This window comes from Rhipicephalus sanguineus, chromosome 2 (assembly GCF_013339695.2).
Source record: "Rhipicephalus sanguineus isolate Rsan-2018 chromosome 2, BIME_Rsan_1.4, whole genome shotgun sequence".
In the NCBI taxonomy this organism is placed as follows: domain Eukaryota; kingdom Metazoa; phylum Arthropoda; class Arachnida; order Ixodida; family Ixodidae; genus Rhipicephalus; species Rhipicephalus sanguineus.
Window position 1 is genome coordinate 93,127,945 of NC_051177.1, and position 22,917 is coordinate 93,150,861.

Below are 22,917 nucleotides of genomic sequence, written 5' to 3' on the forward strand. Positions count from 1 at the left end.
CAAAACGCCACGGCTCACACGTGGAGCTTCGGCACAGTGCTCTCTCGTTTACGGCACGTTTCAGAATCGGAAACACATGCCCTCGCACACGAACACAGACCGCAGACCACGTTGGCTTTTCTTTTTCGTTATAACGTGGCCCCAGGTTGTACATCTTGCGACGTGTCGTAGAATGCGCAACATTTTGTCTTTTTTTTTTTTCGATCATGCACGGCTTGTGGACGTCGTATGAGCGCTGTTTATCACCGCGATGAAATTGTTGAAAAAACCACGGCTAAAAATAGGCTTTTTTCGCAAGTTGCTCGGTGTCAGAGCGTGTACGCGCATAAGCTTAATTGTTATTACTGATTTGATCTGTAGCAGAGAAAGGTGGGTGACTTACACCCTATTTTTTTTATTCTTTTTTCAGCCCGCCTTCCCCTCCCCTAGCGTAGGGTAGCAAACCAGGTGCGGCCTGGTTAACCTCCCTACCTTGTCCTTGCCTTTCTCTCTGCGACATGTTGTATCTCTGCCAACCCCCCCTCCCGCCACCATTGTATAAATTCCCCAATAAGTTAAACAAGGTTAAACGAGTTTGCTAAACTTTAACAATCGCAAGCTAAGTCCGTATTCCTTAACAACATAAGGCGAATCTGGAGCACCTCGTTCATGAATGTGTGTTGCCGTTTGTTTAAAACATTTGTTTTAAATGTGAAAGCGAATGAGAGACTTGAGATGTGAAGAAAATACAGCGAGTAAGCTATATTTTTTGCGCGTGTCTCTTCATGACTGGCGACGACTTTGGCAAAATATTTGCAAAAATATCAAACAAAGCTGATATTTCATGGAAATGTTCAAGTAGGGGTTTATTTATGAACGAACATAAATTCAACTCTCTTGTTGCGTTGTTTGTGATTGATGCTCTGAAATTTCTGAGCAGCCGCAGCGCTTAAACTGCGTCGCAATAACGGACCCGATTCTCACTGTTTACAGCAATTACAGCGACTGTATAAAAACAGCCCAAAATTGTTTTGTTTTTATTCCGTTAGCCCAATCTGCGGGTACATTACGATATATTTTCGTGGTATCGTTCCACCACGAGGAATGTCGAAGAGAAAAAAACAATCATTATCAGCAATACGATGACGCCGAGCGAGCAGAAAATAACAAAAAAATTGGTGTTACGAATGATCTCATCACGCTCAAATTATCTGCATGATTGAAAACCAATGTCGGTGAACCTATTTGGGGTCGGTGATCAGTCACGATTCACTAATCTGACGTTGAAGGAACGGGTAATTGTTCTTTTTCATCGAAGAAAATAGTTGCGGCACGTAACGCGATACTACGATGACAGCGGAACGTCGGTGGAGTGTACAGTGGAGTTTCAATATTTTCATTACACTTGCAAAATTTAATTGCCTCTGAATGGTGACGGCCGGAACCTAAATTTATTTTAAAGATTGCTAAAGCACTCTCACGCGTTCGCAGCGTTGAGTAATCAGTGAATTGCTCCTTGCGCCAAGCTTCCACGAATATGTTGTCCGCGCAGGACGCACAGAGCTACACATGTCTAAATCCAGCTTGACTTGGACTTAAGAAATATCTCATTTCATTAGCATAATCGACAGCATGAGAGAAAAAAAAGAAAACACTGGGCTTTCATGTAAAGACTACTCGGAAGTTTGGCCTAAGCGTGCGGGAGCACTGTTATGTGCAATAATAACTAGAAGAAAATTTCTCAAGAAAACTTGACTATTTGAGAAAAAAAAAACATATTTTCATTATTTATTTTTGGTAAGAACACCACTTCACCAAAATTTCGACCCCCCCCCCCCCTCTGGCTACGGGCCTGAATATGATTGATTAGTCTACCAGTTGATATGTCTTCAGGCATGGCACACAAGGCAGCTCATGTGCTTCTCAAGAGATCATAAATAATCAAAATTACCTGAAAGCACAGTGCGCATTGAAGTGATCTTAGAAATTGCAACAAAAATTATCGGAAAGAGGTGAGGCTTCAATTCTTACAAAAGAAGTAGGTTATACCTAAATTTCTGGCGATGTTTTCGTACCGAGTCGAGTGCGTTCGTTATTTTTATTGTCAAGTAAACAAGGAAACGAGCGTAGGACTAAGGAATATCCCAGTATTTCGGACATATTAAAAAAAAAAAAGTTCCTGTCATCGTGGTCTTCGCCAAACTTGCGAAACAAGAGAGCCGTAGGAGGCTGCTACGTTTGACTTTTGTAATTTGATACCAGAATCGGGGGCGGCTGTTCGTGTTTATTTTAGGAACGGAAAACTGTTTCCTGCAGATTCAGTGTAGTTGCTGCAACTGCCAGGATTCGCGAACGACTTTTTTTTTTGGTTTCTATAGCTGAAACATCACGATAGCTGCGGTTATCATTGTACACAAAAGCGCAATTACGTATTTTTCACGATTAGAAATTGTGCGGCTGTTCGAAGTCTTGTTTTCTGACGTGGATATAAACAGCCCTTTTCCGTATTGCTTAACTACCAATAACTGCCTGGTTTTGGTCGGCTGGTTTTGTTGCACGACACGACTACCTTACAGGCAAAACACGCTTTAAAGGAAAAAAAATGGTTTCGTAATAATTAATTGTTGCTGTTCTTTTTATAGAGTCCTCCTCCTCCCACAATATTTGTGAATGGCGGCGTCTCGGTCTACCGTACTTACCCACATACTACAAGCCTTCTACAACTGTCTTCTACAACTGCTGAAAACAGCAAGGTTCTGATGTTTATTCGCCGTGACCTCACCTACTTTCATCAGCCGGTGTCCCATCACGACGACAATCAATATATATGTCTTACAGTGAAGAAGAGACTTACCGTCACTGTTGTGGGCGCCTACCTATCTCCATCAAGTGGATTTGACCATAAAAGACTACAAAGCATCCTGTCATCAACTCCACACCCGTGCGTTATCATCGGGGACTTCAATGCTCATCATACACTCTGGGGAAGTAGGAAGATCAATGCCAAAGGCAGAAATTTGGTGTCCTTCGCCTCCGACAATGAACTTTTCTTGTTAAATGACGGCACTCCAACGTTTCTCCGTGGTTCAACGTATAGCAGCTGTCTTGACTTGGCGTTTGTTTCACGAAGCCTCGTCAGGCATGCTGGGTGGTTTCCGGACATAGAAACGCACGGGAGTGACCACATTCCCACATATGTCAAGATTGAAGGTTTATCCCCTTCCAAGATACGCGATAACATTCAAAGAGTGGATTGGACAAAATTTCAATCTCGCATGGAAGAGCAGTGTCAAACGAATAGGTCACTCGACTTAGAGGAAACAATCAAGAGCACGATACACGACACTACGCGTACTCTCACGTGCTCTTCGAAATTAACGGAATTCGACATAGAGTTAGAGCGACTTCGAGCGATTCGCCGACGTGCTGAACGAAGACACCGACGCACGGGGGCAGTAGAAGACTTGCGGACCGCTCGACGTCTACAGAAGAAGATCCAGCGCCGGATAGATAAGCTTGAATCGCAACGTTGGACTGCTTTCTGTGAGTCGCTTGACCCTCGTAAACCTCTATCGCACTTGTGGAGGACGGTACGAGGTCTGCGCACAAAACCTATTCAGCGGTCCCCATTCAAGGCTCTAGCCCTCTCCCAAAGAAGACCAGATATAGACGTGGCCGAAGAATTCTGTGCCAGATTATCTGGCCAAATGACAGCAGCAACCAGCTTACTACTCTCGAGCAGTTGTCCGCAACTACGTGGTCTCCGCATGGATTTCCCATTTTCCATCAACGAACTCAAGGCAGCACTAGCTCTGCGTGTACACACGTCGGCACCAGGGCCCGACGGAATTTCTTACAGAGCCCTGCGTCATCTGGGTGAGCACGCGAGAATGTTTCTCCTAGATATGTACAACGAATCTTGGAGAGATGGCTCGCTCCCGACAAGCTGGAAGACCATTCGCCTGGTTCCACTATTGAAGCCTGGCAAGTCACCGTTGGAGCTCTCATCCTACCGCCCGATTGCACTGGCCAGTTGCGTAGGCAAAGTTATGGAGAGGATGATCCTCGGACGCCTGGAGTGGTACTTGGAGGGCAACAACGTCTACCCAGATGCAATGGCAGGATTTCGACGTGGTCGATCATCGATTGATAACGTAGTCGACCTGGTCACCTTCGTTCAACACGAGAAAGGCCGTAAGCGTCTCTGCGCTTCTTTGTTCCTCGACGTCAAAGGGGCGTACGACAATGTTACACATCAAGCCATCCTCACCGCTCTCGAAGAGGTAGGAATAGGTGGTCGGATGTATCGCTGGATACGTAGTTACATCGCAATGCGATCCTTTTTTGTGAGCACCGAAGACGGCCAAACCTCTCCACATTACAGCTACCGTGGCGTCCCCCAGGGCGGCGTACTCAGTCCTGTATTGTTCAATCTTACGCTGATTGCCCTCCTTGAACACCTGCCAAGCACAGTGAAGATATCAATGTACGCGGATGATATCTGCATTTGGACGTCCGCCGTAACACGCCTGCAGTTGCGAGCGAGAATTCAAAGAGCTGCCGCTCAAACTGCCCGTTACCTCCGTAATCGAGGCTTGGAGATTTCTTCCGAGAAATGCGCCCTCGTGGCTTTTATGTGCAAACCTATGAATAATTACGGCGTATTCATCAATGGCCAAACTATACCGTATATTCGGTCATACAAGTTTCTGGGTGTCATAATCGACAGGGATCTCTCATGGAGCCATCACGTATTGTACATAAAAAAGCGGTTGATCGGCATCTGTCATCTATTGAAGTTCTTCGCAGGCAAGACTTGGGGAATGTCACCAAGTGCTATGCTACAGCTGTACAGGGTACTTTTCCTCGGCTTCCTGCGCTACAGCTTGCCCGCGTTAACCAACGCAAGCAAAACAAGCCTACGAATACTACAAAGTGTTCAGGCCCAAGCGCTCCGAATTTGCCTAGGCTTGCCTCTTAGCGCGTCGACGGTGGCTTCTATAGCGATCGCCAGAGACCACCTCATCAAGACACATATTGACGTCGAAGCACTCAGGACACATATAAGACATCTTGCTCGGACTCCCCGCCACCACCTAGCCTCTTTACCAGTAGACCGACCATGCACCTCTTTTTGCCGAACGGTAGCCGCATATAGCGAGTCTTTGCCAACAGGCTTCACGCCCGCTGCGAGACCTTCAGTTCCTCCGTGCTGCCTGACTCAGCCTATCATCAGCCTGGCGATACCCGGCATCCGTAAAAAAGCAGATATGTCGTCACTGGCTCTTAAACAGCTCGCTTTGCTCCTGTTATATGAGAAGTACCGAGGCTCAATGCACGTATACACCGACGGCTCCGTTATGACGAACAGCTCAACCGCAGCTGTCGTAATACCGCTGAAAGCCACGACAATCGAATTTAAGACCTCTCACCTTACGACATCGACAGCAGCAGAGCTCGCAGCGCTTCTTGCCGCATTACGTTTCATTACTGATGAACGGACACAAAAATGGACGATCTTCGGTGACTCAAAGGCGGCACTGCAATCCCTTCTGTCACCTTTACGCCGCGGCCCGCACGAGCAACTGGTATTTCAGATTGCAGAAGAGACTCACCATTTAATTGAGAAAGGCCATGAAATAACTTTTCAATGGCTTCCAAGTCAGTGTGGGATTATCGGCAATGAACGGGCCGATCAAGCTGCCCGTTCAGCCCATACAGAAAGCAGTCAAATAATAATACCGCTCTCTAGGACTGACGCTGCATGGAAGCTCCGCGTACTTGCTCGTCAATGCACCACGTCGCAATGGAACGAGCCGCACTTCAAGCATGCGCGACTACATTCCCTGGATCCAACTCTCAGCCTTCAAATTCCTCCAGGCCTTCGCCGACGTGACGCTACCCTCCTGTGCAGGTTATGGTTGGGTGTCGCATTTACGCGCGCGTACGCGTGCCGCATAGGAATGGACGACACCGCATCATGTGACCACTGCGGCAGTGATGAAACAATTCAACATATTCTCTGCGACTGCCCACAGTACTGTTCACAGAGACAGTCACTTTGCAACGCGCTCGATAAGTTGGACGACCTCACTCTGTCGGAAGAAAGAATCCTGCGCCATCGACCGGACCCAACGTCACAGAAAAAGGCTGTGCAAGCGCTACTGCGCTTTCTGCGTTGAACAGGTCTCTCAGAACGGCTCTGACTGGAACCTCTTGCGTGTGTGTGCATGTGCGCGTTTTTTTTTTTTCGTTTTCATTTTATCTCACTCTCTCTCTGTCCTCTTTCCGACCCCTATATCCCCACCCCTGTGCAGGGTAGCAAACCGGTTACTCGCGCCGGGTTAACCTCCCTGCGTTTCCTTTTCATCTATTTCTCTCTCTCTCTCTCTTTTAATTTAAATAAAACATATAAAGGAGTTGTCGACGCCATTTATTGGTGAAAGCTACCCCTCGTAACTTGGTTATCAGGAGTAAAATAAGATTTAAGAACAATAAGTTTGACTTTCTGTGAGTACTAGGGTTTCTCGTTTTACCACGGCATCATTAGGTTTCCTGATTTTTATCACCATCAAAAAAATTACAGCTTTCATGAAATATAATTTTGGAAAACTTCAGACCGATCAATACATCTACAGTGAAGGAATGAATTTAGCAACGATGGATGTGTGCATAGGAACGCCGAATCAGCTATGCGGGAAGAAAGACGAGCAAGTTCAAAATCGTACTTCATCTATGAGTTTTCAGTAATGGTGAGTACAAAACTTGTTGCACAACAAAATATGATATATCGGATAAGGTTAAAAAATGTACTGGAAATATGGGTTCGAAGATGAGGACTGTGATAATTTTTGTAGCTGATTTGGTTGCCCTGTGGCTGTTAAGATTTGTTGACAGTACTAGGTCAAGAATAGAAGGGTTGAATACGCGAAAGTCAAAGGAGACAAAATAGGCACAACCAGGCTAAGATGCCTTGGTGGCTTCTTTGTCGTGCTTAGATCGAGGCGTTAAAGTATGGCTCGTGAAATGAGCGAAGAATGGCATGTGGCTTTATGTTTTTAATGTGTAATATTTTGAAAATGTTGGAGCCTTTAGGTAACGCTGGTTACTTCTTTTCACTTAAGATAAATGCTATGCTAAAAATGAAACAACAAGGTGGCACTGAGCTAAAAACATTAACACGAACGAAAAGGTCAGGCAGTTAGATGACGTAAATAAACTGAGCGAGTCCACAACAAATGTTATATAAAACGCGTCGGAACGTGGGTTCACCTCACATGAATCTAGAAAAACCACAATACGGGTCTTATAAAATATACTGGAGTGTAACGCCAATTCTCGTAGACACACCGAGATTGCTTTGATGGTCTTGTCGAGCACAGATGCCGCGAGGCCCCTTTGTTCGCTTGCTCGCACCAAGGCATGCACTTTACGTAGCATCCCGGGTGTCTCGAACTGTCGTACCTGTAGACTAGACCCATTCATGTAGCTGTAAAGTTCCATTTCATCTATCCCGCTGGGCTAAAACTTTCCTCTATCACCTCTGGTCAGGGGCAGATTTCACAACAGCGTACCGCTTCCTTAGTGAAATGTTCAGACAACCCCGTTTGTGATTTCTGCACATCGAAGTGACACCAAAGCAGTGGTTTATCGTCTATCGCAATATACCTTTGACTACGCTATACCATATGGACTGCGTAACAGCTTAAGTGAGAAATAAAGTGCTTGGACCAGGGCCATACGCGTCACAGGCTTAAAAGGAGACGCCGTCATTGCTACAGTCTTGAAGCCGACTGGCCTCGTGATTGTGATTAGTAATAAATAGGCGTGACTGCCACCTGCACATGATTGGACCTAATAGCAACTGCCTTTTGCTTTTCTCTCCTTTTGTTATTTTCGTTTTATGCCATTCTTTCGTGGTAGGGTAGTAAAGGGGAACGCGAGTCTCATTTGCTACCTCTTGGGCTCAGAAAATATTACCAATCGAACTCGCTGGTAATGCTCCCGTAACCTAAAAAATCCTGCAGATCCTAAGCCTTGTGGAAACGGTTTCAGTCAGCGAGTACTTCTATGCTGTATTTTATGGCCTTTGTCTGTTCTCCTTTTTGTGCTCGTCAATTTTAGCGCTTATTCTTTCAGTGTAATTTATGGCTTTGAGCCAAGTGTTACGAGGTGAATCAACAGGTTTTTGTAACTGTAGCAGCTATGTGCACATCGTGGGCTTACCAGGCACGCCGACAACGACAACACTGGCGTTTAAAGGGTAACTTATGGTGCGACGTAACGTCAGCCCTCACGTCAGCGTACATACGTCAGTATTATCGAATCTAAATGCTCTTTATGGCGCAATCATGTGAATATCATACGTAACTTTTGTTAGCGTATTCCTCCGGGGTCGGGCAATGCTTCAATATAGCTTGCTGAATCATACGGATACAAATGTAATGTTTGTTAGACTGCTATAAAAGTGGAGCCAGCACTGGAACCACAGGCGTTTATCTGATATGACGCCTCTATCGTAGGAGTGCATATGTAGTGTTTATTGCTTTCTTGTAAAATTAGATAGCCAGCACCACAACCACAACTGACGTTCAACCGACATCGCGCCTGCATAGGCTGTTTTTCCAAACGTGTTTATAGACCTGGCGTGGCTCTGTGGTAGAATACCTGACTGCCACGCAGCATGTTTGGGTTTGATTCCTGTTGGGATCCTAATTTTAGATGCGAAGCATCTTAGGGCGGAGTTCAATCCGATGGTGGTGGTGGTGGTGGTGGTGTGCGGCGTGACCGCCCTTACTGCGCATGCGCATACCTTCTCCCCTCCCCCTCTCAACATCCCCTCTCCACTTTCCCTCTCCCCCACCCTCTCCACTTCCCCTCCCCCTTTCCACTCTTCCTCTGAAACGCGGGCTAGACATGACGAAATTCTCTCCGGCGCAACGCCGCGATGAGCACCAGCGCATGCGCGTCCCCTCCCCCTCTCCTCTCCTACGCTGCCCCCCTCTCGCACACCTGCCGATTGCGTTCCCCGCTTGCCCTATGAGAATTAACGGCCATGCTAAGGGTAGACAAGACGCGCGTAGCGTTCCTCTTCGCGTTCCACGACGCGAGGTCGGTAGCATGCCCAAAGAACGCCAACCGAACGCGATCGTGCAAGTGCTCCGGCTTCGCATCGCCTCATGGTCCCCTTTAGCGGGAAATGGTGTAATTTTTCGTTCTTTCCATTCGTCGGGTCAACGCCATCGATGTCGGTTTTTCTTAACGCTCTGGAATTTAAATTACCAATGTCTGTTCTCGCCGTTCCTGGGTAAATATAAACTATCAATGAACTGTGGTGGCGCATACCTGTATACCACGACCCGCGGTAAACGGTTATGTGCCATACCTGTCTGAAGGAAAGGGTTTGACGACGAAAGCGACAGAATTTTTAAGTTATTCATGTCATGACTCGACAGTAATATTTGTCAAATTCTCTTACACTCCCATGCCAATCTTGGTCTACACGAAGTTAGGGAGGCGATCATGCGAGCACCCAGACATAGGCGGCTAGATAGATAGATAGATAGATAGATAGATAGATAGATAGATAGATAGATAGATAGATAGATAGATAGATAGATAGATAGATAGATAGATAGATAGAAACGCTCAAAGATAAAGGTTTGCTAAGAAATTTTTCGCATTTAAAACTTTAGGGGACCATATTGGTCGATTTAGGTGTCTTTAATGGCTCTAGCCCCTAGCGTTTGGTGAACTTTTGGTTCACTTGTGTAGACCTTATAGAGGGAAAGAAGACTGTCCTTGAGTGGGTATATGTCATGTTGATGGTGCATACCCACAAGAAAACTGTCCGCTCTTTCAAACAACTCATTAAATTAATTTACATTAATTAGTTTGATAGTTCATTTGCCCTTATTTTAACTGAACTTATGCTGCGATATCATATGCATTATATGCAACTCTTAACCTGAACAATTACCTCCTTTTGATATGGGTCTTTATTTTTTGTTGAGGTTTCATAACATTCGAGCCAACGCTTAACATCCAGTTGGTTGGGGGCGAATTCCTGCGTGCTCCTTGAAAAACATAGAGTGTGTAGGTGCTGAGGCAATAATTGTGTTCGTCTCCACAAGTTAAAGAAAACAGGTTCTTAGGCTCTCATCGCCTCCCATGACTGAACAGCTGTCCGTACTATCTTGTCAGTGGTGTATGTCGGCCGTCTAGCCTCCTGTCGTTAAAGTTTCGACTTCACGCAGCAGCCCGCAATCAGGCAACGCATCCTCCACCGTCTCATACTAGTCGCGAGCCTGCCAGCCGGCTTCCGGCTGTTTCGCGAGATTGCAGCCGCGTAACGCAATCAGTAAAAACGATCGTTCCGCACAAGCCTTCAAGAGGAGATCGTTTGTTCTTCGTAGCGAGCTTCTCTCCTGTCTGCTGCCAGTGAAAAACAACCGTTGCACAATGCGGTAACGAAAAAAAAATCATTATAAAATTACCACAGAAAAAAATTGGTGTTTGCGACACAACTGAACGAGTCTCGAATGACGTTTGTGCTGCAATATATATTTTTTATTAGTATCCGAGCGTTTTTAAAGATATGCCATTGCCAGATATCGAGGTAAGCTGTCCTGCTGTAAAGATGCAGACTGGTTGGGTGGGCAGCATAAACGTCTCCACTGTTATATGACGTACCGGGCTTACATGTTCTGTACTCAGTGCTTATAAGAATCTTACTCGAAGGAACGCAACAACACAGAGAAACAAAGGAAAAGGGCTGCAGAGAAGTTGCAGGTGGAATACAAGACGACCAGACACATCAAAGAGAACGGGCGTGCGTTCAAGACTGGAAATAAATGAAGGTCAGGCACATTTGGTGCGAAAAAAGCGGCTGCTCTGTGACCGATTTATGAGACCTCGGTAGCATCGACCGCTTCGCGATAGATTATGACTGCAATGATTCACTTCTGAACACTTTTGACGACCCGAGCATTCTCTTCGCTTTGAATGTCACCTTCGTTCCTTGACATTACATGCGAATCAACTTGACAAAACAAACAAAAGGGCACGCCTTATGTGAGCCACCTCTATAACATCTGGCAAGTATGTTTTGAGCGAAAGCCTCCTACAGTCGCTTGTATTGAAGGAAGCCTGTTTTACGAGTACATTTATTACATTGTAAGTGCGCATATCTGATTGTCCCATATCTCCTGTGTGCTTTAGTTTTGTTCTGTCCTTTCTTGCCGAAGTGTGTGAATGAATTGAGAAGAGCAAAAATTTGCGTACTATTGACGACCGAGACTTTTACGAATGCTTTTATTTCGAAGTCAACCGCCGTACGTGTGAAAAATAATTCGAATGCTGCGAACCAACGAAAAAAGGACTGAAGTTTCTTAAAGTACCAGTGTTACCACAAGGCTAAAAAGAAGACAAACAGTCGAAACTAAGCACCTGCTGCCGCTGACATGGGGGGCGTTGTGATCAATAAGAACACGATGCCCTCACTTTGCAGAAACCATTTTGGAGATTGCGAGAAAAAACAAACAAACTTGGGAGCTCGTCTCTTTCCTTTATTGAGCAATAGTTTGATTACGAATGAGAATAAGAAAGACCGAGATATCCTCTTCGTCATTTTGATCGATATCGAAAGAAAATGCTGTGTTTTAAAATACATCATTTTTTATAATTATGCTTTTAAGATTCCTTTGCATGTCAGTGTTATAGAGCTGGAGAAATGCATATTCTACATAGAAACTATTCTTTCTAAGTTATCCTATGGACGTTTCTTTAGTTTTCTTTCGGCCGTTGCTTTACAAATTATCGAAATCGCAAATACTTTCACTGGAACGACGCGATATGTATTTGAACAGTAAGCCATATTCCTTTAAGACGTGTTGGGGTGTTTTTTAAGAGGGATCTGTGTCTTATAAAAATACTTTGCGATGCGTTCAAATACCGCTACATTACTATGAATTAACTTTGTTCACTTTACGAAGCTGACGCTTTTTTCTTCTCGATCTTCACCTTCTTTAAATACGGTTTAGGCCTTTAATTTGACGTAGCGGTGGTTCCGTTATGCCGGGTTTTCTTTATTACCGGGGTCTCAGTTCTATCTCCACCATAAATTTGCGAATCGCTGACGCTTCATGGGGAGAATGCAAATAATCTGGTACAGTTAATGCCACTACAGGGCTGTTAATCGTGTCGTAGATACGCTGCTTGGCTGTAGTGACATAATTAATTGCGAGATAATGTGGTGTGTAGTAATCACTTGTTTCCTGTTACCCCCTTTCGCTTTCGCAGAGTCTAACACACTATGTGTAATGAAAATATTAAAAAATTTGGTTGACGCCAGCAAAATGCGAAAAGACGAAACAATTAGTGGATGACAGTGAGCACACAATGTCACACTCAGAAAAAAAAAAGGCACGCGGATTGGAGAAAAGGTGTGCTTAAACATGGATGTATGGGTATCATTCAGCTGTTTAAGTGTGGGTAGAAAACGCCTCTGGAAGTAACCTTTCACAGGACTATACACTACAAAGGTTAAAAAAAAAAACGCCGAGAAAGCGTGCATTTTGCAAAAAAAAAAAAGATTATTCGAAAAAAAAAACGGGGGAGGGGGGGTCCGTTTGCATCCTGCACACATCAGTGGAAGTATTGACGAGTAAAATGTCTTACGGATTCGTCCCCACAAATCTATTTTCGGTTGAGATCTTTCGGTTGAAACTCTTTCAGTTCACCTAGATGTTTCCCCGTGTCCTGCAGAATATTATTTAACCCCATCTCTTGCACGGGCGGCAAACATCACGACGTGAAATGCTTTAGCCTCATGACGTATTGCTTTGAATGAACACTCGTGATTAATCTTCTTTATGACTGAAGTATTGCTTAGTTTATGTGGCTTCATTATGCCGCCACGTTCGAGGACCTTCTAGACACGTTGGGAAATTTACCTATCATTGGTTCCTAACGAAAGCACCCATTTCCGACGTTGCTGTTACCCACGCAAGATCTGTGGCTCAAAGGCAACAGGTATGGACATGTTTGCGTTGGGCATTTCCTACACATGTGCGGACAGGGTACAACGGGCCTTGACTTGTTACTGTGTGTTGTGTGTCGCGACCCCATCCGGCATAGTCACCTTACTCTTCCCGCAACACCAAGCGGAGCCTGCGAGCCCTGAGGTCCGGCCAACATATCCAGTTTTCCATTAAATAAGGCTCCTTCGGGAGACGTACATCTCCCCAAAAGGAAACAGAACATTGTAACAGCGCCGTTAACGTGAGACAAACTATTACTTTCTGCGTCCAACACGAACGTCAGTCCACTTGGAAACACTTTTTGGGGTAAACGTGCAGCGCGGCACAGACAAAAGACGAGAAATGGACGACACGAGCGCGGTTTCTCGTCCTTTGTGTGTGACGCGCTGCACGTTTACCCGAACATGTTAATATACCAACTCACCCAGACCGCCGTATTAGTTTGGGCACACTCTCTCGAACAGTATCGTGTGAGACTTGCTCAAACGCTTTCACCCCCGAGTCGTGCGCTGTCCCGTACTTAGGGCTATCGCAGCACGTTTGCCGGCGGCTCACGGGGTGGAAACTTTGTTACCGGGATAACTCACTTCGTGTCTCCTTTCTTTCCTCCTCGCTTCTTCACTCTCTCATCTCCGCCTCTATTTCTGTCTCTCCTCCTCCTCTTCTTCGACACCTCTTCCTCGCTTCCTGCATGAGACGCCCCCCAAAACAAATGACGCTCAGAAAACGCATCCGCTTGCTTGTGAGTCTCGACAACGATGGCAGTCGTCGGCCATCTTGACCGGAGACCAGCTTGCGCCTCTTTTCTTTTTTGTGTTTCCGGCGTAGGCGACTGGTCGGTCGGCCGTCGGTGTCTCGCTTTGGGTTTGTCATCGGGATTTGCGTCTGGTCGCCGCGCGCCGGTTAAATGGAATTGTGAGCGCGTCACGCGGCCCGCATGTTAATTGCATTGGCTCGTCCTTGCCTTGTCGGGTACGTGGCATCGAGGCGCCAAGGAGACGGACTGCCTCCGCTCTTCGCACTCTGGGTCTCGTCGTGGGCTGTGCTCTTCTCTTCTCTTACGTTTCTCTCACTTCTCGCGAAAGACGTCCCTGTAGCCGCTACTGAGCCATGATTCTGGAGACGACGGTGCGAATTGTTTTGTTGTGTTTGCTCGTCCATCTCTCCTCCGCGCACTCGTCCCGAGAAAAGGAATTGCCAGATTTTTCTCAAGTCCTCAAAAACCGCCAGCCGGTTTTCCCCCCGTCTTGACTTATTTTTTTTGTGTATGTGCGTGCTTTCCTACTCTCTTTAACTCGTGAAGGAGAGTGCCTTGAACTTGCGTTAACTCGCAGCTGCCTCCCGACTCCGTTCAAGGTCGCATGAGGGTCACGAAGCGTTTAACGTTTCCGACAAAGGCACCGAGTAAAGTTTGCAAAGTGGCCCGACATACTCGTTATGGCGGGCCAACGAACGACTCGTCGAGACGAAGTACTTTTTCTTTTTGCTTGCCACGTTTTGAGGCTTGATGGAGAAAAGTTCGATCTATAGCACAGTGCTGCATTGCGAATTCGGTATTGTTCATTAAGTTAACAAGTTGAATTTGCCAAACAAGTGGCATGAACTGCACAAACACGTCTGTCCTTTTTGTGTCCCTGGCCACGTCGTCTGCGCTGTTCGTCATACCGGTGTCACACGTGCAACTTAGTTCATAGCCGTTTTTTCCTAAAGAAGAATGGGGTAGATATCCAACGAAAGCTTTTTATAAGTAATGAATTTGCGGTAAACGGCGCGAATAGTACCTGTCAGGAAGGATGCTTTAGGACAGGCTGCAATAAACTCAGATAAATCCTCCGATGTGCCTTGTTTGTTTTACCTGTTCCCTGTCTGGTGTCTTGTTGCAACGCGCGGTTGCAAGATTTAATTGCTTCGAAAGTTTCGCGAGTTTCACGAAAGGTCTTGCTTGCGTAAGGGTACTTCCCTACGTGGCTTCTTTCAGACTGGATCATGTCTTTTTTTGACCAAACGAGATTTTCCCATGATAGAAATTGCTTATTGGTGTAGCGTGAGATTATCTCCAGGTTTTGTTGTATCTTTAATCAGTTACGTGCTGTCTAAAGGCACGGTCTGCTGTAGAATTTCCAAGAACGTCTGAAAAAAAAAATCCTGCTTGGAATTGACTCAGTTACACACATTGTTCAGCGCAGCGTTCAGTTCACATTTCCAAAGTGCGAATGCAGTGGCGATTCACATCGAGGTATACAAACTTTAAAAAGTGTTTCTGAACATCTTGATGGTTTCGCCGATAAGAGCATCAACGTCTAAGAAAAACAATTCGTGCTATCGGATTTATTCGCTGAGCGCTGTGCGCGTAAATGATCGAAGAGGATGAGCTATTTTAAGTCGATAAAGGGTAGTTATTCTAGAGAAGCACCCACACTCAGTTCATTAATTCAGTAGGTAACGCCACATAATGTTGCTTGGAGCATTAAGATTGGCTCTTCGTTGACTAAACACTTAAATTATACCCGGCTCGCAACGGTACCTTGTAGTCTTAGCGTCCGTGAAAGATGACGTTTCAATTATGAACGACGCCCCTATATTTGTGCTTTGAGCCGGATGCGTTTTTCAGTCAAGAGAAACGCATCTTTTACTTAGTTAATTCATTAAGGGGACTGAGGCTTTTAAGGGCCTTAGTTAATTAACCTGCTTGTATACAAATTTGTAGCTGCTTGCAAAGCGTTCTATATACGTCACGACAAGGACCGGATCAGTGTTCTGTAAGGTTGCTCTACTCTTTGAGTCAGTTTTTGTTGCACTATATTTGCGAAATCGCGCATGAACTTAGCTTGATTTAGGACGAAAACTTGATAACAGTAGCCTACCGTTACACTGGCTCTTACTTAGCGCGTGGATGTTTAATTATGCAAGGATGCAGACAACAAACGAGAATGGTACAGAGACGCTAAATACTATTCGGCAGGCGTTTTATAACTCAGTACTATTATAAGTATACGCGTATGATAGGCCATAAGAAGATGACAAGGAGGAAGCCGAACCGGCGTGCATCAAACTGCGCGCCCATTCATTCTGCGTTGACTGCTTCATTCACACTCCAATTCCTCCAGCTCTGAATCATGGATGAACTTCAGGAAAAGCCCACGTAGCTTGCTCTCCTATATATCTAGTGAACTCGCAGAAGCAAAAAGTAAACGACCTTCGCGCTTGTGTGTGAAGCTAGCTTACGTGAGCCGCTTGAAGACGGGACGAGGAAGCAAGGAACTAAGGATAAAAAAAAGGTAAGAAAGTAAGGTGACATGAAACACGAGTGCTGCGCTCGTGTTTGCTTGTCACTTTACTTTCTTGTCTCGCCTTCGCGCAGTTCAGCCAAGTCCAATATGCACCAACAAGCCCAGCTTACCACCCTACGCCATCTTATGCTTCGGTACGTCTAATGAACGCTGCGTGCTGCCTCCCGTTCGCGACACTTCTAAGAAATTACCGTTGATGTAAAATCGATTTGATGCGAAGCAGTCAGCGAGTAGCTGCCGATGCCGTTTATTATTATTACTTTTAAATTTTTTTTTTCTTTTGACCGAAGCGTTACCATGGGGTTCGACGTCTTTGTGTAAATTCAGCAGTTGTGTGCATATCATGGGCTCAACAGGCACATCGACTACACTGGTACCTAAAAGGTAACTCGTACTCGTTCGTAACGTTGGCCCTTATGTTATAGCGCAGAAGTCGGTTTCATAGACACGATGCGATGATGTGCATGCCATAAGTAGTGATCGTTTCTGTATGCCTCCGAGGTCGAGAAAAGATTGACTACAGCTTGCTGAGTATACGAGTACATATGTAAGTTTTATTACATTGTTATCCAAGCGAATAGCCAAAACTGCAAGTAAAATTGACGTTGCCTCGACATGACGCCTGTATTGCGCCTTTCTCTGAATCAGTTACGAGCAGAGGGGTGGCTCTGTAGTAGAGCGCTTGACTGCCACGCAAAATGCCTGGGTTCGATTTTAGCTCTCTCTGTGATTTTTGTTCTTTGTGTCCATCGGTATATTTCACTCACCGACAACGCCTCAGGAGCGGGCACCGGATTTTCTGCGATGAGTGCTCCTTGATGCTACCGCTTTAAGGGTGCTAAAGTCTATTCTTACCGTATTTGGGTTGATATAGGCTGTTGATGACGTGTGTCACGTACCCGCTTTTTTGGGTCGTGGTATGTGGGCATGCGCCCACAAGGGTTTCGTGACGTACGCGACAAGCATTATTCACGTTAATCGTGTTCATTATACATCCTGGCCGCGGCGGCGGCATTTTTGATGGAGGTGGAAATGCTTGAGGCCCGTGCACTTAGATTTAGGTGCACGTTAAAGAACCCCAGGTGGTCGAAATTTCCGGAGTCCTCCACTACGGCGTCTCTCATAATCATATCGTGGTTTCGAGACGTTAAACCCCAAGAATTATTAAAACATTATTAAAAGTGTTCGTTACATGCTCTTCTATTATTATTAATGAGAACTAACAGACAATAATGCCAAGGAAAGTATAGGGGATGTTATTTGTAGTAATTAGTCAAGTGTGAAGAAAGTAAAGCGGACGAATAGATGACATGCCGCCGGCAAGGACCGAACCTGCGACCTTCGAATAACGCGTCCGATGCTCCGAGCATCGGACGCGTTATTCGAAGGTCGCAGGTTCGGTCAGTTAGTTCTCCTTAATATTGTGTCTAACAAAGAAAAACGAGCCCTTAAAAGCCATCTTCTTTCCTTCTACTATAATAATAATTTTGATATATGCCAAGTTAGGGAGGCGATGGAGACAACCACGAGAGTACCCATACATCGGCGGCTAGATAGATAGATAGATAGATAGAGGTATATATATATATATATATATATATATATAGATAGATAGATAGATAGATAGATAGATAGATAGATAGATAGATAGATAGATAGATAGATAGATAGATAGATAGATACGCCAAAGTGCCTTTGGTCCGCAAAGAAATACTTCTCATTTAAAAGAAAGGCATGGAAGTTAACCAGGACTGCGCCCGGTTGGCTACACTGCACTGGGGAAGAGGAAGAAAAGCTAGAGAGGAGGAGAGGGAGGTCACTGTTGCGGCCGACGTAACAACAGTTCCGCGCTTGACATCACAGACTGTGAATAAGTCACCAAGAGCTTGACGTTGCACAGAAGGCAAGGAAGCGCTGTAGCGCTTCATCGCCGTGTGTCACAGTGTTGCAAGACAAGATTACTGTCCGGTCTTGCATCGCCGTGCTGGAATTTGCGCTGACCCTGCGTGGGGGCGATAAAGGAGGGTGTCTTCAGTTTTGTGAATTCACCGTCATAGTATGGCATGATGTACGTCGCTGGTTTATGATATCTAGCTCGGAAATGACACACAAGACAGAAGTTCATGGGAAGATGGAGGTTCGTAGCGATGAGGAATTGTTGAATATTCAAATGACGCTGGAATCAACGTTTCGACATTTCCCGTTGAACGATTTCTCATAGCTTCGAAAATTGCTCGTATTACGGGCCGGCTTAACGTACGCTTTACGAATTCACGCTATATACGTGTTACAGACTTCGTTATAATCCTTGTCACTGGCAAACTGCCTAACATTGCTTCTACTGAGTCCTGAAGACGTCTCCATAAGATCAACATATTTGCAATATGCGTTCTCGAATTGCTTATTTGTATCTAATCTACTTGCCACGATAGTCAAGTGGTTATGGTGTTTGACGGTGGTCTAGTGGTTATGGGATGACCTGTGGGCCGCGGGACCAAATCCAGGCAGGGGCGGCCGTATTTCGATAAAGGCGAAATGCTAGAGGCCCGTGTGCTTAGCTTTAGGTGCACGTCAAAGTATCCAAGCTGTCAAAATTTCCAGTGCCCCCACGACGGCGTCCCTCATAATCATATCGTGCTTTTTGGGACGTAAAATCCCAACAAATATTATTCTTATGCTTCTTTGTATATGCCCACTTCCCCCTTCACGAATAAGGCCTCTTGCAATTACTGGTTTTCATAAACCTAATGCAAACGTGCTAAGAGCCATTTTCGAGTGAAAGAAAAAAATGGCTCGGTGACTTAAAAAGCTGGCTTAACAACATATCTATGCAATCGAATTATTAGTGTCAATTCAACTGTGGGACTTGTAGAGTAAACTTTAGCGTGATAGCCAGTTAAGTGAGCTCAGATTGCACAGATGCTTACGTAACTTAATCGACCTGTTAAAATCTGAGAGAGCAGAAGTGCTGGGCACCTATATAGCAATTAGAAGACTCCACATGAAACACTAGTAACGTTTCGCGCGTTTTCCAACCCAAGATACTGTCAATGTTTTATGTAAAAATTACGAAATAGCGCGAAATATAAAAAGTAAAAGAATCACACCATCTCCCGCTAAAGGGGACCATGAGGCGATGCGAAGCAGTGTTTCGGCATGTAGAGCCCGCGTTTCAGAGGTGGAGTGGTGAGGGGGAAAGGGGAGAGGGGTAGTGGAGAGGTGGAGGGGATAGGGGTAAGGGGGAGGGGAGGAGAGAGAGGAGGGGTTAGGAGGAGCGGAGAGGAGATATGGAGAGGGGGAAGGAGAGGGGGAGGGGTAAGGGAAAGGGGAGGGGAAAGGGGAGGGGAAAGGGAAGGGGCGAGGTTATGGGGAGAGGGGGAGGGGAGAGGGGGAAGGGAGAGGGGTAGTGGAGAGGATTTGCGCATGCGCAGTAAGGGTGGTCACGCCGCACACCACCACCACCGGATTGAACTCCGCTATAAGATGCTTCACATCTAAAACGTACTTGGCGGTAAAGTGCGCCGTAACGGAGCACGATCTCATAACAGAGGGCACGCAAGACGTACTACCACGAAGCACTCGGGCTTTCGAACGGATGCTTTACATGTTTAACCGTCTCGCTAGCCTCAGAAAAGAGACCCAGCGTTGCTTCAAAGTTTTTTACAGCGAAAGCTGTTATGAGATCATTTCACCGGCCGTTTTTGGCGCCGTAGTTGTCCGCCGCCGCCGCCGCCGCCGGTGTCCGTAACCAGTATCGCTCGAAATAAGAAAAAAAAGGAAATAAGAAAAAATTGCCAGGATGGAACGAGGTTCGAACCTGGGCGCTCTGCGTGGGAGCCCAGTATTCAACCTCTGAGCCATGCCGGTGCTTGAAACTGCTTTGCAAAAAGTTCCTATACAGGCTTCATGTCCGGAAGCAACCACGTTAGCATATGCACTATAGCGTGGTAGAAGAGTAAAATAAGCACCAAGCGTCGCACAACGCGAATTCTGTAACCAGGCGTCACACAATGCGAATTGCGCAACGAGTAGGTTGTTGAATGCTTCCAACCCATTACAAAGGGCTCTGCCATAATTCTTCATCGTCATCAGGCACAGCATCAACAAAGTGCGCATAATGCCTTACGTGCGTTTAGCAGGTACCAATGCTCTCCGTAGAATGACGAAAAATGGTACAGTGCCTGCTGCCCTACTTCTCAAAAATTACAATGATTTATAGCGTAGTGGGTTCCTCGCAAGTGCACTTGTATTGGTTGCCAAGGAAGCCCATAAGCGCATGATCTACTTCCTCGGGGTCTCAGTAAAATTACAATGATTTATAGCGTAGTGGGTTCCTCGCAAGTGAACTTGTATTGGTTGCCAAGGAAGCCCATAAGCGCATGATCCATTTCCTCAGAGTCTCAGTGAAGTTCTTCGCCCCCCCCCCCCCCCCCACGTCTCTCTCCCACGTCAACGTATGCTTTACAGCATGACGGGAGAAGGAAATAGCGACCGGGCGTCACCCAATGCAAATTACATAACTGGTGGGCCGTTTAAAGCTTCCAACCCATTACAAAGGGCTGAGCCATAATTCTTCATCGTCATCAGTCGTCGCGTCAACAAAGTGCACATAATGCCTTACAGACGTGTAGCTGGTGCCTCGCTTCTCCGCAGAATGACGAATAATGGCTTAGTAGGTGCTTCCCAACTTCAGAAAATTGTGATTTATGGCGTAGTGGGTACCTTTCTAGTGTACTTTTATTGTCGCCCCAAGAGAGCTTAAAACGGGCTCTAGAAACGCCGCTCTTCCAGCTTTCGCTGTGACTGTGCTGCGGTTTCAGCGCAGGCCTGGCGTTTTTTCAACTGCTGCAGAATTATGCAAATACTATTGTGCATCCTTCTAGGATTGGGTGTTTCACAACCAACGGCATCAAAGGCACCGCTTCGTCGCTGAACTTAGCGCGTAACATGGCTGCCTTTGAAACTCGACATAATTTTGAGCAAATGTAAGCCGCTTCTGTTGCAAAAGCCGTACCCGCACGTTGAGTGGGAGTTCTCGACCTGATCAAAAGTTTGTTCAAGTCTGCGTCGGTATAGCATAGCTAATGTTTGTTCTGCATGCCGTTTTTTTTGGGCGGGGGGAAGGGGGGAATGAGCTTCTATTTATGGTGAGAATACTTGCGTAATCTTCAATCTTGCATTCCTTTCTTCGCGCGCATCTTAATCGGCAGCGTTCTAGGCGCCAGTAACTCGCTTAGGCGTTATCTGGTCGCTGACGCGTCATTTCTTACCACAGGAGAAGGACGCATGCGCATGTTATGCAGTGTTCCTGTAGATGGCTCACGCTTCCTTGTCTGTCTTCAGAGTGCAAATTGAAGGGAAGCTAATAATTTTTCTTAAGCGAGCTCGGAAGTTATTTGCGTATTCACGAAACGTGCATCGGTGTGCTTGCGCAAGTCTCTCTCTCTCTCTCTCTCTCTTTTACAGATGTATGTGTAGGAGAGATAGGGATCACGTGTGATAGCTGCTACACTTTATATGCGCATTTCTTTAGCGGCGCAAACAAAAATGTGAAAGCAGAACATATTAAGATATTACATATTTTTTTTCTGTGACGTGAAATGGCGATATCGCTGACGCAGTTCGGAGGAAACTGAACCTTTTATGAAGAATATAAGAGCATTGAACATTTTCCTGAGCAAACTATGGTAACTGAAAAGGGCATGCATAGTCTTTCCAACATTCGCGTACTCGGAAATACCTAAGATGCGTTGGCGCATCAAGTAATGGGGGCATACTACGTCAGAGAGAAACGAAGATGCATCTGTGGCTATGCGGAGAAGTGAGCATCAATTCTCTTGTTGTACTTTCGGTAAGCACGCTTTTATTTTTTTATTTTTTTTGCATTTCGTTCCTATTATTTTTCAGTTCTAATTCAGTGGTTATTTAGCGTGTCTACAAACACTGTCACCTTCCTTGAAATATTAATTGTTCATTCTATGCGAACCTGCGCATGGGTGTTATTTTCTGTCCTGATTAATTCTCTTTCTTTTTTTCACTTGATGGAAATTGAAGAAACTGTACACCCCAAGAAAATCTTACCGAATCAGCGTTCAGCTCTCTTTTTTCGCGATCAGCGGCCTGATGTAATTTATTAACCTGTAGTGCATCGTAGATAATTGTTAAGTACGACTAATACTTAACAGGGCTTGTTGCTGAGCTAGTTGGTTCATTACTTGAGGAAAAACTGTAATGACGCAAAGAAGACGGGGACGAAGCGAAGACACGGACAGACAGACATGGCGCCCGTGTCTTCGCTTCGTCCCCGTCTTCTTTGCGTCATTACAGTTTTTCCTCGACTAATAGTTTAGTGTTTGCTAACGGTGCGAGCGAAGTTAGGGTTGGGTATTGTTAAAGCACTAGGAAGGGTGAAGAGATAGACACAAACTGCACAGGATGGGCACTGATGCGTCTATCTATCTATCTATCTATCTATCTATCTATCTATCTATCTATCTATCTATCTATCTATCTATCTATCTATCTATCTATCTATCTATCTATCTATCTATCTATCTATCTATCTATCTATCTATCTATCTATCTATCTATCTATCTATCTATCTATC